This window comes from Choloepus didactylus, chromosome 23, assembly GCF_015220235.1.
Source record: "Choloepus didactylus isolate mChoDid1 chromosome 23, mChoDid1.pri, whole genome shotgun sequence".
Classification (NCBI taxonomy): domain Eukaryota; kingdom Metazoa; phylum Chordata; class Mammalia; order Pilosa; family Megalonychidae; genus Choloepus; species Choloepus didactylus.
In genome coordinates, this window is record NC_051329.1 from 31,662,105 (window position 1) to 31,680,431 (window position 18,327).

The 18,327-nt window shown below is 39.4% G+C and overlaps 1 pseudogene; it reads left to right on the forward strand.

The window, feature by feature from the left end:
* Positions 1 to 1,327: 1,327 nt before the first annotated feature.
* Positions 1,328 to 2,479, forward strand: LOC119519338 (annotated as a pseudogene).
* Positions 2,480 to 18,327: the final 15,848 nt, after the last annotated feature.

Sequence of the window (18,327 nt, forward strand, 5' to 3'; positions counted from 1 at the left end):
CTATTTTTTTAAAAGAGAAAATAGCAAGTGTTGGAGAGGATGCAGAGAAATAGGAACACTCATTCACTGCTGGTGGCAATGTGAAATGGTGTAGCCACTGTGGAAGACAGTTTGAAGGTTCCTCAGAAAGCTAAGTATAGAACTGCCATTTGACCTGACAATCCCAGTACTACATATATGCTGAAAAGAATGGAAAACAGGGACTTGAACACATATTTTCACACCAATGTCCATAGCAGCATTATTTACAATTGCTAAAAGGTGGAAACAACCCAACTGTCCATCAACTGATGCATGAATAAATAAAATGTGATATATACCTACAATGGAATTTTATTCTTCTCTAAGAATTAATAAGTCCTGATATCTGTGACAACATGGTTTGACTCTGGAAGACATCATGTTGTGTGAAGTAAGCCATAATCAAGAGGAGGAATATTGTATGAGCTCACTGATTTGAAACAACGAGAATAAGCAAACTCATAGAGTCAGATCTTAGAATATAGGTTACCAAGGTAGAGGGTTGTGATACAGAATGGGAAGTTAAGGCTTAAAATGTACAGGGTTCCTATTTGGAATGATGGAAATTTTTTGTCAGTGGATGACATAGATGACATAGAACATTGTGAATGCAATTAATTAACAGCACTGAAATAATCATATATCTGAATATGAGTAAAAAAGGAAATGCTAGATGACATACACGGATAAAGAATAAATTTTAAAATTCATGGAACTACACTACATACACAGCGAACCCCAAGTTAATCCATGGACTTTAGTTGCTAGCATAATTACAAAAATGTGCTGTCATCTGTTGTACCAAATATTCCACAACAAAGTGAGGTGTTGGTGTTGGGGTGGCATACAGGAATTTTGTATTTTCTTGGATGATTGTTTTGTAATCTCACAACTTCTCTAATAAAGACAAAAATAAAAAAAAAAAAACCTTTGTTACATCTCCTTAAGGTGACTCTGTAATTATGTTCCTGGCAATACATGTAATCTCCATTTCATAACAAAATTTCTGTGAACTCCATTATGAAATCAGTTTTCATTGACTTCCTGCACTTAATAATGAATGTCCTTGCCAAAGTCTGTATTTAATCCTATAAATTATTTTTAGTTTATCTATGGGTAGCATTTACTAAAGTATAAGAATTCTGTGAATCCATCTCTGGTGATATTTGAGAAGAATTTGTATGTTTATAATATTATAAGAAGTATGGTTGATTTTCCTGAAGTTTTTTTTCCAGTTAGATTTTTATTATGAACAAAACTTGATTAAAAGTTGAATAAACTGCCTCAGACCTCACAGAGTGTCAGGATGGCCAACAGTTAGAAAAATGGTCATCTATCTCCCATGCCTTCACCAGAGTCCTCAAGTTGCAAGGGTTGGTGTTGGAATCTGAATCGGTTTTGTGATTTTTATTAGGGTATTGATGACTACCCCTGTATAAACCCTTCCAGAATTGCTGGCAGAAACAAGTCGCCACCAGAGAGGGGGCAGACGGGCCCACATCTCCACTTTACTGATTTGCTCCCACGGAGGTCTGGGAGTTGGGTTGTTTCAGTCATTATTGTGCTACTTGTGAAAAAATGCTTGAGCAGGGAGCCCCGGACACCTGAAGAGTGGAGAGAGGCCGGGGAAGGCCCCATCAGACCCCTGCAAACCGGCCTCTGCTGGCCGCCTGGAGACTGCAGCTGGCCGTGGGCAGCACGCCCCTCCCCAGGAGGCTGCAGGCAAACCAAAGAAGAAGAAAGAGAAGGAGAAAAAGAAGAAAGACAAGAAGCACAAAGCAAAGGCCGAGGAAGAGATGAAGGCTGTGGTGGACCCGCCAGCCAAGCAGGCCCAGCAAAAGACCCCTGCCAAGAAGGCCAACTGCAGGGACCAGGGCCAGCAGGCAGCAGAGGAAAGGCAGCAAGCAGGCGTCGGCCTCCTGCTGAGAGGGGGAGGAGGAGGGGGAGGAGGGAGAGGAGGAGGGAAGGGAAGGGGGAGGAGGAGTAAGGGGGGGCTGCCATGAGCTACAATGAGAAGCGTCAGCTTAGCCTGGACATGAACTGGCTGCCCGGGAGAACTGTGCTGGGTGGTGCACATCATCCAGTCTCAGGAGGGCTGGTTCCAGCACTCCAACACCGAGGACACCGAGATTGACTTTGAGACCCTGAAACCCACCACGTTAGGAGAGCTGGAGAGATATGTCAAGTATTGCTTACAGAAAAAACAGAGAAAACCATTCTCCACAAAAGGGAGAAAGCAGGCAGCCAAGTCAAAAGAGGAGCTAGCTCGGGAAGAAAGAAAGTTAGAGAAGCGGCTGCAGGATGCCAATGGACAGCTGATCAATGACAAACTACCAAGAAAGAGAAATCCGGCCCCACGCCCTCTGGAGGGCCGTCCCGGCTCCGCAGCAGCAGCGCCTCCGAGTCTGGAAGCAGCAGTTCCAGTGGGTCCAGTTCGGATAGCAGCGACTCGGAGTAAACTCTGGGCTTGGACAGAACAGAAGAGACAAATGTTACACACGCCGGGGCGCTGCAGTTTCCCTTCTATGGTTAATATATGACTTTCGTCCCTGAAGGTTCTGTAGTCATTCTCCTGCATCTCATCACTTGAATAAACTTGACCCCCATATCTGGCTTCTAATTCTTTTTTTGTGTGTTCTAATGTTAAATGTTTATCCCTGAATTATACACAGTGTGAGGGAAATTTGTTTATTTTTTACTGTTTCATGTTTCTCTATCTACCCACAGAATAAGCATTCCAAAACTCTAAGATTACATTTCTTTTATTTTAAATTTTATTGAGCTAAATCATCAACTTGTCATTTCATTCACTTTGTATCTTTACTAGTAATATTGATTTTATCAGTTTGGGGTCTATCTTCCACTAGCTTTCAGTTACATTCTACACATTTTCTAAGGTTTTCACTTATTTCTTTTTCCTTTTACTCCTTTTCAATCATGTCCTGTAGGATTTATGTGTGAATTGTTTAGAAAATGCTTGTTTTACTTTTCTTTTATATCCAGTGTGTTCCTTATCTGAAATGCTTCTCTTTTGATTTTTTTAATTGTTTCAGAGCCCTGCCAATTTTCCCTTCTCTTACCTTAAAAATCTCTTAACTGTATTTTGAGGTCTGATTTGGTAACATATTTATGATTTTTCATCACTTATGCTTATTATTACATGAATGGGTGCAGGGATCAGTGTCATCTCATGATAATGAATAATTGGCAAGAAAACCCATTCTGTGATCTTTTTGGAGAGGAGGATCACTGAGGTCAAGGGCTCCCTTGGACAACAAAAACGTCCCAGCATTTAAAGCATTTGCCAATTTCCATAGTGCATATACCTATCCCATGACCAATTTCAAGTTACTAATGTTTAACAAGTGTTTCACAAATCTCCTGAACATTTAGTAACCAGCTCTTAAAAGCCAGTACATGACAGCCCAAGCTTATCTCCAGGTGAGGAGTGGAAGGACAGTGTTGAAGGAAACCAGTGGCTCTCCTGGGAGCCCCAGGGTGGGAATGTACTGGCAGACAGTGTTACCAAGCAAGGACTCATGCCTGGTGTGCACAGAAGCCAATACTATCACATTGGGATTTTGTGGAAAGAAAAGTCTTTCATTGTGAGTTCAACAATCAAGAAGATGGATGCAAAGCTCAAATCTGTCTTCTTGATCTAAGAGCTAAGGGAGATTTATAGATTGGAAACAAAGGGAAATGGGTATAGTGATGGGATTTAGGTTGGCATATTCTGATTGGGTGTTGGTAGATAAATGCTAGGAGGAGTTAGGGAGTTTAAAAATGCAAGTGCCAAGCCTAAGCCTATGGGGCATGAACAGAAGCTCTACATAGGAAGTCATACATCCCATGACCAGAAAATGATGTCTTTAGTATGATGAGTGGGTGGAAGTTTAACAGGACAGATGTTACTATGTTACTTTCAGTTACAGTTAGTAGGGAGTGTGCAAGTGTGGTCACAGGGAATCCTCAAGAAACTACTAGAGCTAGTTGGGGCTGGCATAAACTCACCATAAAAGGCTCAGGTTGCAGGGAACCCAGAGGGTCACAGAAGTATCCATTTACAGCAATTTGTACCAGTTTTGCTTGCAGATGAAGGTATTCAATGCTCCCATGAATTGGTTGAGTCATCATCATATATCATTGGTCATTTGTTCTGTCAGAGTTGGGAGAAGTCATTAAAGCATAGCTTAAATAGGAGAACACCAGTAATAATTACAATAGGATGAATAGTCCTGTCTGTAATATGTTTCTGAACCAAGACCAGATTCCTGGGGGGAGCCAACTAAACAAATCAAATGAGAGAAAACTTGCTTCCATGGCATTAATCTGATTTTTCATGTGAAATAATATTTTCATAACATTAGCAGATTCATCAGGCATAAAAGTGCAGCATTCAGTTTTGATTATAGCACATGTGCCTCTCTGGGAGGCAGATATGATTTCTAGGGCTATTTGGTTTTGGAGGACAGCTTTACTCATGAGGGTGACTTCTGTATATAGCAGGGAAACACTGTAGGGACTACTGTTTAGGGCTTGTTGAGTAAATCTATGAAGGGTTTCAACATGAATGAGGACATCTTCAAAGTCTATTGATGGAACAAATATGGATGCAAGATGGTCATGTGAGTGGAACACTGATGGTGCCCATTTATCTTTTAATAAGAGTAAATTAGCAGAAGGAGGCAGAATGCTATGAATAGTCCCTTGGGTCCATGGCAGGCCTGATGTACATTGTCCTAGCTAGCATGGGGCAACCAAAGCCATACACTGGTGCTCCATGTCCTTTGGGTTCTGTTTGGAGCTTTCCAATAAATACTAGGATGTCTTGACCAATCAGTCCCAAAATCAGTCACTTTCTTGTAATGTAATAGTTTGATGGCATTGTTTAGGGATCAGCCAGACCTTTTTTCTGGTAATATAAAGAACCTGCTGCTTGGAATGTTTTCATTGATCCCAACAAAGGGGTTTTGACCCACGTGGCCATACCCAGGGGTCAATCATATTATGCCATCCCAGAGTTGTATGTGTCCTTCCTTTTCCCTAATAGTTAAGTTTTTATCCCTGGGTGATTGTTTTGCCCATTGTATGACCATATTGATAGTTATGTTATAGGAAAAACTGACCATATACCCAGACACATTGATATCAGTGGACCAATCATTTAGGTCAGCATTAGTTATGTCTATAGAGTTAATGGTCATTGATTGTTTTTGTTCCTCTTTAAGTATCTTAGTGCTATCCAGTCTTTTCCCTGGAGAGCTGAGATGCACCAGGATAGGCCAGAAGCACTGGAAATTGGGAGCTGACCACATATTCAGCAATTAGATTGATTCATAAAGATGGCATAGGAGGGTGCCCACTGAAGGAAAACATCACCATCAGGGGCCCATTGATTATGGTGGGGCCAATATAATTATATATGAGGACAATGAAGAACAAAAGGAGAGGGAACAAGGTGACAGTAATTTATGACTTAGCTTTTAGGCCTATGTTTCTCTTAAAAAGAACTTTGAGATTGGACATGTATTTGCAGGAGTACTGTAGGGTAGAAAATCATTACTTGTGGAGTTTGTCCATCCACTGTGAGGCTGTTGCTGAAGACAGGAGATCTGCTGTCTGTGAAGTCTATTACCCATTTGGTCCCAGTGGATGGGCCTAGGGAGATCTTGATCCTGGGAAATTAATTTAACTCAAGAGTGAAGGCCCCATGTCTTCATTTCCTGCAGCTCACCAGAAGAATTGGTGTTTAGTACAACACCATACGGCCCATTCCAGTGCTGACATTGTTGGTCTTTTGGAGATTTATTTTTTTAGACATTGGTTTGTTTGTTGTGTTTTCTTTTTGTTTTTTTGTTTCTTGCAATTTCATTCAAGTTTTAAGAAGTTCCCAGTCCTCTGGATTCATGCAGTGAAGAAGTACATCTGTGGGAAAAATAAGGTGGCCCCAAGCGTATTGATTAATAGCAGATAAATTAGCACCTAAGGATTACATACATTTCCTAGTATCTAATTCCTTAACAACATGAGTGTTTTGCTAAATCACAGTGAATTCTAGTCTTAAGGTGTCCCATATAACATTTCATATGAGCTCAATTGGAGCCTGCTTCTGGGAACCACTCTTACCACAAGCAGTGCAATTGGTTAGTTTCTTGGCAAAAGTAGGTTAGTTTCTTGGCAAATCTTTGCCAAGGTCCTCTCTGAGGTGTGGTTCATCTTTTTGATCTTTCTAGTAGATTGTTGCCCCCAAGAGGCATGATACTACCAATGTAATCCTAGGGCTCTGGTAACTTCTTGGGTTACTCTAGCTATGAAAGCACCCACATTATCACTCTGCAGAGAATAAGGTAGTCCACACTGGGGAAAAATTTCTTTCTGTAAAGTTTTTGTCACTTTGGAGGCTTTCTTGGTCCTTCTTGGAAAGGCTTCTTCCCATTCTGAGACAGTGTCCAAAAACACTAACAGGTATTTATAATTTCCCTGGACTTTGGGCAAATATCAAGCTATATTATTAATAATCCAAATGTAAAATTAAGAGTAGTCTCTTCCTTGAACTCTGCCATCCTATAACCCAATTTGCAGGAGGAACCCCTTCATGACTGTATACAGATGATTGAAGAAACTATTCCAGCCAACTGAACCTCACAGACCAACCCCTACAGGAAGCCAATCACAAATAGACTTGAGAGGTCAATTGGAGGTTATTCCTATGAATTTTATAAATATTATTTTTTAATTTCTAGTGTCTTAGAATAGGTAGAAAGAAATGACTGAATCCCTTGAATAATTCAGTAGATTTGATTCTTGATGATAATCTTATAACTATATGGCTTTTATTATGTGACCATGTGATAGTGAAAACCTGGTGACTGACACTACCTTTTACCAGTTTGTGGGCAGATGAGAGACAAAATGATGGCAAAAATATATAAATAAAAGTGGTATAAAAGGAATGTGTGGCTTGAGTTTTCTTTTTCTTTATTTTTTATTTTTTATATTTTTTCTTTATTTTAGAGTAATGATAATGCTCAAAAATTTATTGTGCTGGTAAAAGCACAACTATATGATGATACTGTATGCCATTGATTGTATGCTTTCAGTGGATTATATGGTGTGTGAGTATATCTCAATAAAATTGCATTAAAAAAGCAGACTCTAGCTTGAACCCTGCTGCCCTATGCGTCAATGCACAGGAGAAATTCATTCATAACTGTACACAGATAATTGAAGAAATTCATTCCAGCTGACCAGACTTCAAAGTCTAACCCCAGAAGGAAGTCAGTCTCAAGATGTGCACAGAGAGAAGTAGCTTCGTGGACCAGGGATTCTGAAGTGTTGGGAATGCTACGGTAATCCTCCATGAAGCTCTAGAGGCAAACACACTTCCTCCAGTAATGTCCACCCAAGAGCAGAAAGTATAGCCTTTACTAGAGCCTTGTATCTACGAGCTGGAAACAGGAGTATCATCTACACTGCTTCTAAGTATGTTTTTCTCCATAATCCATGCACATTGAGTCATCTGGAAAGTTATGGGACTATAAACCTCAGTTAAACAAGAAGAAATTAAACACCCAGAAGTTATACAAACAGTGGTAGAGGCCATTATGTTTCCATTGGAAATAGCTATTGTCCATTGTCTTGGGCATCAGATATTGATAACTTAGTATCAAAAGGAGATAATTTCCCTGGACAGAATGCTAAACAGGTGGCTGAGACACAAGAGACAAAAAACATTTTAGCCATCTTAATACCTAACATAGGTCTGGATTCATTATGTCCCAATATTCAGCAGTAGATCTAAAGAGAGCTAATGAATGGGGTTTCAATGTTGACTCCAGAGACCCAGAAGAACCCTACAAAGCTATGAAGGATGGGTGGATTTATAATGAACAAGGGATTATTTTAATACCTGAATATTTTATAGAAAAAATCATCACATACAAACACCAAGAAAGTCCGTATGGTTGAGATGCCATGTATCAATGGCTTTGAAAATTCATAGTTGGACAAATATGTAGAGAATAATTCAAAATGTGGTTAACAATTGCTTGATTTGTGCCAAAAATAATCCACAAATGGAATATCCTGCTCCCATTAAAGGAACTCAAATGAGGGGTACAGAACCAGAGGACGATTGGCAATTACAGGGAAGGCAACATCCCCCTTTTTGTTCAAGGTGGCATGTCACACAGTGGGGAATATTCACCACTGTTAGTTGTCCCAAAGTAAATGTTTCAGCTTCCTGTAGAGGTCACTGGTGGCTGCCATGACATGGAGAATACTAGCCAAACCTGGGAAACTATATCCAATCATTTGGAAAAGTAGGCAAAAGGGCTTGAAGTGCTACCCAAGTTTTGTATTAGTACCCCAAGGCCCATGCCTTCTCTGTCATGTACAAACAAATTGAAAGGTTTCCTGAGATCTTGGAGGCCAAGGACTGGGGCTGTTAAGAGAGCTTCTTTAATAGCATGGAACACCATTTGACCTTTAGCAGTCCAGTCTAGTGCCTCAATGTTCTTTATTTAATGGCACCATAAGAGATCTGGCTATAAGTCCAAAATTTGGAATCCAGATTCGATACAATCCAGCCATTCCTAGAAATTCTCAGAGTTGCCTCTTAGTGATTGGTTCTGCCACTCTGGCTATTGCTTCTCTTCTCTCTGGCAGTAAATTTCTTTGACCCTTTGAAAGTTCAAATCCTAAGTATTTCATGGTGGTCATGAAATTTGGGCCTTTTTCTTGGAAACTTTATAGCTTCAATTTGCCAGGAAGTTCAGAGTTAAGATAGCATTTTGATCTGAAACTTCCTTGGTGTTACCGGCAGTCAGGATATCATTCATCTATGTAGTAGGATTCCCTCCTGAAGGTAGAGTTCCCTCAAATCTTTAGCTAGTACTTCTACAAATATAGTGGGGACATTTTTAAATCCTTGGGGAAGCACAGTCCAACAATACTGACACTTTTGACTCATTTTGAGGTTTTTCCATTTGAAAACAAATGGTTGTTGAGAATCTGGACTCATAGTTACAGAGAAGAAGGCATCTTTTAAATCTAGTACTGTAAACCAGCAGAAATTAGAAAATGTTAGAAAAGATGCTCTGGATAAAAGGAGACATTAAGGGGAGAATAAGGAGAAGTGAAAGTTCCATTCCAAATGGAAATTTGAAAACACTTCCAGGCATGGTGTCAGAAAAATCCACCCTAGTGGAAAATGTTCATATCCTTAAAAGTAGAACAAAAAGAAGTAGGATGAAAGCCAGAGAGAGGTTTGTCTAAAACTTTCCAGATACTGAACCTCAGAAAGTATTCCCAGCACAAAAGGATCAACCCCAGTATAAAATTGCAAATTTTAAGTTTGATTTCTTTGGTTTTATTGCACAAGTATTTTCTTTCTATCATACTAAGTTGCAAAGGAGAACTCATTTCTATTTACGCATGTCAGTATCCCAAAACATGTCATAAATTTTGGTGAGTAGAGTATAAGTAATAAAGTCTGTACTGCTTCCTTCAATGGGAAATGAGAGTCAAGGTCACATCATGCTCCCCTGGGTGCTTTCACCTTTTTCCTAGTTGTCACCCTGGTAACCAAGTCAACTTTGAAGTTGATGGGTCCAGAGCAGGTATATTGGATAAAGACAAAATGGGAGTAAAAATTGCAGCAGCATTTTGAAAGCAGGTGGACATAATGGAAGAGTCCCTCAGTTGGCAATTGTTGAAGACAAATATTATCAACATTGTATTTCCAGTAAGGACTGTCCTTTCATGAGACAGGCACTGCTGCTGAATAACAGAGTGCAAAGCTGGTCGAATATTCTGGGTCCACATGTTAGCTTTGTCACCATGATGCCAAATGGGTCTCTGAATGCCAGCAGACCTCAGTTTCCTTATATGCAAAATAAGGGAACTGGATTCAATAAGTGATTCAATGCAACATTGATTGAGGGCCTTCTATGTTCTAGGATTTCCACTGGCATAAAAAAGTATAGGGTTCCTATGATTGAAAGTTTCCTCTTCTACATCTATGATTCTATGACAAGCAGATGTACTTGATTTACTGCAATTTCTTGTCCAGGGTACATTCATTAGTTTCCCTATGGATGGATAATAACTGAAGAGGAGGTGGTCTCAGATGGGAGGAAAGATATCCTGATCACTGCCAGTCATGCAAAACAACAGGATGAAACCACAGGAAACAAACATCCACCATTTATGGTGAAGGATTTGTGCCCTCCACCTAATCCCCAGTGAAGTCTGGGCAGATAGGAATTAGACAAGAAGGGTCAAAAAACACAAATTCCATAAGATTTTCCTGAACTTCCAACATGTGCACTTTCTAATGTTTCCTTAGCTTTAAATATGCTTCTATAATAGCCAAACCATTTTCTTTCACTGTGCATTATCAAAGCTTTCAAATTTCATGGTATTCTAATACACCAGTGTAACTAATTTACCTGTAGAATGCTCAGACTCTGAGAAGAAGTACATTATTCCAGATGAGGAGGCACGTGGAGGGACCGTAAAAGATGGTGAGAGATTACAAGCAAGGATCACAAACACTGTTCTTCCAACAGATACTTATTGGTGATTATCAATTGTCCCCAGGAACCAGGAACCAGGTTTTATGCATTCCCAGAAATTTCTTTTGGTTTTTATAAGTGCACATGTAGAGGCTGCAGGACCACACAGGCCTGAATGTTGGAGTCTCATTCCTTCTCTACAAATATTTGCATGGAAACACTTAACTGATGACACTCAGGTCATCCAACATCACCAGATTTATCTAGAAATCTTGATCACTTCCCAAATAATATACAAGAACCTAATACTCTATAGGTTACCCTGGAGCCTTCCTACAGCCAGCTCCAGAACTTCAAGGTCCATGTGTGGCCAAATTTGTCTTTTCATTTCTGGCTTATTTCACTCAAAATGTTCCTCAAGTTGCATTCACATAGTTGCCTGCCTCACGACTTCACTCCTTCTTGCAGTTGCTTGATATTCTATGGTATGCATACATCATATCTCACCATTCTGTTCATCAGTCAGTGTACCCTTAGGCCACCACCATCCATTGCAAATCATGAATACTGCTGCATAAATAGCAGTATGAAAATGCCCATTCATTTCCATCCTTTTAGTTCTTACAAGTATTTACCCATTAATGAGGTTGCAGGACCTTATAGCAATCCCATACTTGGCTTCTTGTGGAACCCCTCACTGTCCTCCAGATGGGCTGCATCATACTACTACCCCACCAAAAGTGAATAGGTAGATCCCTCTCTCCATGTTTTCTCTAGCACTTTTACCCCTCTGTTCATTTCTCCCCTGCAATTTTATAGATACATTCACATATCATACCATCATCCGTGTACAAGCAATTGTTCACAGTATCAGCATATAGTTGTGTTTTCATCACCACAGTCAGCACTTGAACATATTCATTACTCCAAAAAAGTTAAAATAAGAATAATAAAAAGGATAAAAGAAAAACTAAAAATACAATAAAATACAATTAAAAGTCAGACAACACCACCACCAAGAATCCCATACCTCTCCCTTATATCCCCCTCTGATAGACATATAGCTTTAGTATATTGCCTTTGTTACAATTAATGGCAGCATATTACAATACTACTCTTAACTGTAGACTCTACTTTTCCTTGATTGTCTTTTTTGCCAACACCATCCCATTCTCAACACCCTGCAAAGTTTACATTCATCTGTTCTCCCACATGTAAAAGCATTTTTATATTTGTACATTTAATAACTATCATTGACCACTCTATATTTCGCTCAGTTATACAGTCCCAGTCTTTATCTTCTATCTTTTCTTCTGGTGTAATCAATGCCCAAACCTTCCTCTTTCAACTCTTCTCACAGTCATCTTTGTTCAGTGTACTTACAATTGTCTGCTACCATTTCTGGATCTATACACTCAGTCCTGTTGAAGATTCTATACTCTTTCAGCATCAAATGACTGACTCTTTCCTCTTTCTATATCCTGATAACCTGTGTTCTCAGCTTTAACTCTCAATGTTTGCTCATTAATATTACTTCATATTAGTGAGACTAGACAGTATTTGTCCTTTTGTTTCTGGCTAATTTTACTTAACATAACGTTATTCTTTTAAATTGAGGTTTAATTTGCATACAAACTCACTAAAATCACCCTTTTTAGTGTATGTTCTGAGATTTGACAAATGCATACAGTCATGAAACCATCCCTACAACTGAGATATGGAAAGTTTCATCAACTCCAAAATTTCCCTTATTCCTCAATGTCCTTGCCTGGATTTGGTATTAGAGTTATGCTGCCTCATAAAATGAGATGGGAATATTCCCTCCTCCTATATTTTCTGAAAGTGTGTGTATAATAGTAGTATCATTTCTCATTTAAGTATTTTATATATTTAACCTGAGAAATCATTTTGCTCTTGAATTTACCAATGAGAAGATTATTTACTAAAAATTTCATTTCCTTTAGGGCAATTTAGATGATCTGGATCCTTTTTGTGCCTGTTTTTAAAAATTTCTGTCCTTTAGGAAATTGCTCATTTTGTCCAAGTAGTTCCATTTATTGACATACGTTTGTTCATAATATTCCTTTCATTTTCTTTTAGCACCCATAGGTCTCTAGTGATGTTCCCTTCTTTTATTCATGATAATGGTTATCTTGTTTTCTTTCTTTTTTTCTTAATCAGTTTAGTTAGTGATTTATCAATTTTACTGATTTTTCAAAAGGGCCAGATTTTTGTTTTGACAATTTCTTTGTCTCGTTTCTATTTCAATGATGTCCACTCATATTTATTATTTCCCTTCTTTTATTGATTTGGGTTTAAATTACTCTTCTTTTTCTACTTTCTCAGGGTTGAGATTATACTCTGATATCAACTTTACTTCTTTCCTATAATTAAACACTAAAAGCCATCCATTTTCTGCAAATCAAAGCTCTAAGTACATACACCCTACAGATTTGGATATGTTGGTTTTTATTTTCAATCATTTCCCTAGTGAGGAAGTCTAGAATAGCGAACCTTGTATTGGCAGAAAAAGAGCCAGGGGACTAGCATTGTAAATCAGCCAATCCTGAACCACCCTTGATGGACCAATCAAGATAGCCCAGAATGCAAGCCCTAATTTACATAGCTGGGCACCAATCAAAATGGCCTTCATTTGAACCAATCAGAAGTCACTCTTAGCTGGTCCCCCATTGGACCAGAGCGCAGCACCTTATTTGCATGAAATTCAGCCAATCCTAAAACACCAATTGTCTAAGCCCACCCCCTCTAACCTATAAAAGGGCAAGCGCCAGCTCACTCTTTCTAGTTCTTTGCCCGTAATGTCTGTGCGAGCTACTCAGCGCGGCGGCCCCTGGCGGAGCGGCGGCCCCTGGCGGAGCGGCGGCCCCTGGCGGAGCGGCGGCCCCTGGCGGAGCGGCGGCCCCTGGCGGAGCGGCGCTTGTTCCAGCTTTTGAGTTCCTTCTCGTTGGGGTCCAGAAACTGGAAAATCCGTTTAAGTAAGAGCTTCGGTTTTTTTCAGTGAGTTGGTAATGCTAGTGGATAGTTTAGCTTCTAAATAAGCATTTTTCAGGTTATACAGCCATTGATTTCTAGTTTAATTGTGTCATGTTCAGAGAATGTGCTCTATGATTTCAAACTTATTATTGGGTGCATAACATGTAGAAATAATATGTATGTCAATAATACAAACTGAAAGAGGGAAACAAGTGTATTATTTCAGTTTCTTCTGAAAGTGTTTGTACAATGTTAGTATTATTTCTCATTTAAATCATTTATAGATTTAACCGGAGAAATCATTTTGCTCTTGAATTTGCCAGTGAGATTTACCAGAAATAAGACTTTTAATGGCCTAGTATATAATCTACTTTAGTGAATTTCCTGTACATGCTGCTAAAGAATGTATTTAGCAGCTATTTAATGTCCTATAAATATCAACAAGAACAGTTGACAAGGTTGTTGAAATCTTCCTAATATTTCCTGATTTTATTTTTTTCAACTGTTGATAGCACAGTGTTACGTTCTCAAAGTATATGCTGTGCATTTGTCTATTTTCCCTTTAGTTATGTCATTTTGTTTCCATATTCTGGAGCTCTATATGTTCCATATTGCAGTAGCTGCCCAATGAACTGCCTTAGAGTTATGAAGTGTCCCCTGTTCTCTCTAGTCACACCCTTTGTGAAGTCGGCTTGGTCCGTTAGCATAGACGTGCCTGTTTTCATACTTCCTCTTTCTGGAGGGTATCTTGCACAGGCTTTTATTTTTTACTCTATTTGTGCCTTCATATTTAAAGTTTATCTGTTTTAATTATCATACAGTTGGGTCTTTTCTGCAAAATGCTTTTTTAATCCAATCTGGAAATTTCTGCTTTAAAGGATGGAACTTCAGTTTATTTACATAAAAGTAATTATTCATACAACTACTAGTTAAATCTACTATCTAGCATTTTGTTTTGTTTGTCTCAACTAGTTTTTCCTGTTTTTTTAATTTTACAATAACTTAATGCTTTAGTATTCCATTTTAATTTTGCTATTGGAGGCATATTTATAATTTCTAGTACCTTTGTCTTGTATTTTGTTTTCATTGTTACTCTGAGTAGAACCTTGAAATACTTTTGTTTTAATGCAAATAAATTGGAATGATATACATTTCTCTTTTTCAGTTTATTATTGACATACGTATTGTTTCTACATTTGTTAGCACCCAATGATAATATATTTGCTGTAATCAGCCAAATAGAGGAAAAGGAGTATTAGTCAAGCTTTGTGTTTCTTTGGGATAATTCATATTTCCATCTAATATTTTTCTATTTAAAGAACTTAATGTGAATTTCTTTTAGTAAACATTTGTCAGCTTGTGTATATATGAAAATCTTCATTTCACTTGCATTTGTGAAAGAGGTTTCACTTAACATACAATGTAGGTTTCATAATATTCTGTTCATTTATTTTTTGCTGCTTTATGGGTTGGTTTGAATTGAGTTTTGTGGTGGTTTTCTCTTTGCACTTTCAAGATGCTTTTCCATTGTCAATGGCTTACGTTATTTTTGAAGAGACGCTAGTGTGATTTCTAGCGTTATTCTCCTGTAACAAATGTGTCTTTGCTTTTAAGACTTTATCATCATTTTTAAGCAGTGAGACAGTTATGTTTACGTTTCCATGTGTCAAGTTGGCTCTGGTTATAGCGTCCAGTTTGGTTAAGTAGAAACTGGCTTCATTGTTGCTGTAAGAGGGTCTCATGGATGTGGCGCCCCTGGCAGAAGGCAGTGTGGGGTTGGGGCGGCCGCGCCTCTGGGGGTCGTCGGGGGTCGGCGGGGAGTTGGAACTTCCGAGGCGGGTGGCAGGGGAGCCCCGCGCCGGTGAGCGCCCGCCCGCCCCGGGACCGCGGGTTCTGGGTCTCTGGCCCGCGCCGCCCGCGCCTCCCTCCCCCTGGGCCCTGCTGGGGCGGGCGGAGGCCGGGGAAGGGCGCTCGGGGCGACGGGGCGGTCGGTGGGGCTGGAGGAGCCGGGCCTGGCTACCGGGGCGACTGGCGGAGGCTGCGGGGTGTGGGGGTGCTGGGGCGACAGGCCGGGGACCAGGGGACATGGGGTAACAGGGCCCCCAGGGGCGGCCTGGGGAGCGGGCAGCCGAGGGCACCGCGGCAACAGGGGGAGGCTGGGGCTGCGGGGAGGCCGAGAGAGCTGGGGATCTGGCGTGAGCCTCCAGGGCCCCGGGGTGGGGGTCGTGTCACTAGAGGGCCTCGGGGTGGGGGTCTTGACACTGGCTAGTACTAAGCCAGGCTAGGGTTCTTCCACTGCGCCTCCATCTGCTCCACTGGCCCTGGCCCTTTGGGGCCCTCCCGCTGCAGACCCAGGCGCTGGTGGGGGAGCTGCGGGGCTGGGGTGAGGGGCTGCGGGGCCGGCTGGCGACCACCGGTTCCCTTTGGGCTTCTGCTGATCAGGCCCATCCCCTGAGCTTGGCCTTCTGCAAGCAGCCAGTTTTGTTTCTATATTGTCAGTTATCTTAAGTTTAAGAGTATTTTTCACTTTAATTGAGTATTTTTGTTGTTTATATAGAACTCGAAAACTTCCTATTTAACCACCTGAAATAAAAATTTCATGGTGTTGATTACATTCACAATGTTAATATCATTACTAATCATTAGCAAAGTTATTTTATCTGAAACAGAAAATCTGTACTCATTAGCAATTAGCCCCCATTCTCCCTGAGTTCTGCCCCTTGTAATGTGTAATCTATTTTCTGCTTCTATGAATTTGAGTAAGTGAAATAAAATAATCACCCTTTTGTGTGTGGTTTTTCAGTCAGCAGGATGTATTTGAGGCTCATCCATGTTGTAGCATGCATTAGAACTTCATTCTTTTCCAGGTTTTATAACGTGCATGTACAAAGCTTAGTTTATCCATTCCTCTGTTGACGGATACTTGAGTTCTTACCGCTTTTGGCATTGTGAATAATGCAGCTGTGAACATTTTACAGTTGTGTTTGAGTCTCTGACTTCAAATCCTTAGGACATATTCCTAGAAGTGGAAATTCTGGTCATATATTAATTCTATATTAACTTCCTGTGGAAACACTAAGCGTTTTTCTACAGAAATTGCACTGTTTTACAGCCCCATCAACAATATACAACGATTCTTACTTCCACATCCTTGCCATTGACTTATTTTCCAACATTTAAAGTAATAGTCCCTCAACTCGCTGAAGTTGTATCTGATTTGGTTTTGATTTGCATTTCCCTGATTACTAATGATGTTGACCATCTTTTAATATGCTTATTGGTCATCTGTGTATCCTCTCCAAAGAAATGTTGTCTCCACCGCTTTTACCATTTCTAATTGGACTGTTTTTGCTGCTTGTTTTTAAGTGTTCTTTATATAAACTGAATATTAAGCCCTCAACAGATATATGGTTTGCAAATAATTTCTTCTGTGTGCTTTTTCCACTTTCTTGAAAATGTTATTTAATGCTGGAAAGGTTTTAATTTGAAGTCCAATTTATTTTTCTTTTGTTGCTTGCTCTTTTGATGTAAAATTTAAAAATTCTAGGCTAATACAGGGTCTTAAAGATATTCCCTTAGATTTTCTTCTAGGAGTTTTATAATTTTAGCTCCTATTTTGGTCATTGATCTATTTTGACATGTTTTACATAGAGAGTTAGGGTGACTTTTTTGCGTATCAATATCCAGTTTTCCTAGCACCATTTGTTGAAGTTAATTGATTGTACTTGATGCCTAATCAAAAATCTATTTGGTATAAATCTTTTTTTTTAAATTGAATTTTAAAATCTATTCTCTTGGTCTACATGCCTGTCCTTATGCTAGTACCCAACTTTTAAAATTACTGTAGCTTTGTAATGAGTTTAAACTAGAGAATGTGAGTTCTCCAACTTTGTGCCTCAAGATGGTTGTGGCTCTTCAGGGTCCCTTGCCCCTTCCATTGACTGTGATGATTGGCTTATCCCATTTTGTGAAGAAGGCTGCTGGAATTTCACTGGGATTGTATTGAATGTTATCAATCACTTTGAGAACTATTGATACCTTTACAATGTTTAGTCTTGAAATCTATGGACCTGTGTATGTCTCTCCATTTATTGCGGTGTCATTAAGTATCTCTCAGCAATATTTTGAGGTTTACTGTGTATAAATCGAATATACTTGGTTAAGTTTATTTTTGGGTATTTTATTTTTGGAAGAATTTTAAATGGAATTGTTTTATTTCCTAGTTGGATTGTTCATTGGTCGTGTACAGAAACACAACTGAATTTGGAGTGTTGATCTTGAATTCCTGCCAGTGTACTGAATTCATTTTTCAGCTCTAGTAGAGATTGTTGGGGATTTTCTAATTATAAGAATGTTATCTACAAATAGGGAAGGTTTTACAACTTTCCTGACTCAGATGGTTTTAATTTCTTTTTCTTGTCTGATGCCTTGATTTAACTTTCAGCGCAATGTTGAAAAGAGGCATCAGCATCCTTTTTGTGTTTTTAGTCTTTGGGGGTAAAGCATTCAGTCTTTCACAATTGAGGATGGTGTTATTTGTGGGGTTTTCTTACATGCTGTTTTATCATGTTAAGGTTACTTTCTATGTCCAGTTCTAAGTTTTCATCAAGAAAGGGTGCCATCTTTGTCTAATGATGTTCCATGTCAATTGAGATGATTGTATTAGAAACACCATCATCCATGTGGTGTATTGCATTGATTTTCCTGTGTTCTTTGGATGATAAATCCCACTTGGTCACGGTATAGAATCTTTTCATATTATTGGATGCAGTTGGCTAGTGTTTTGTCAATTTTT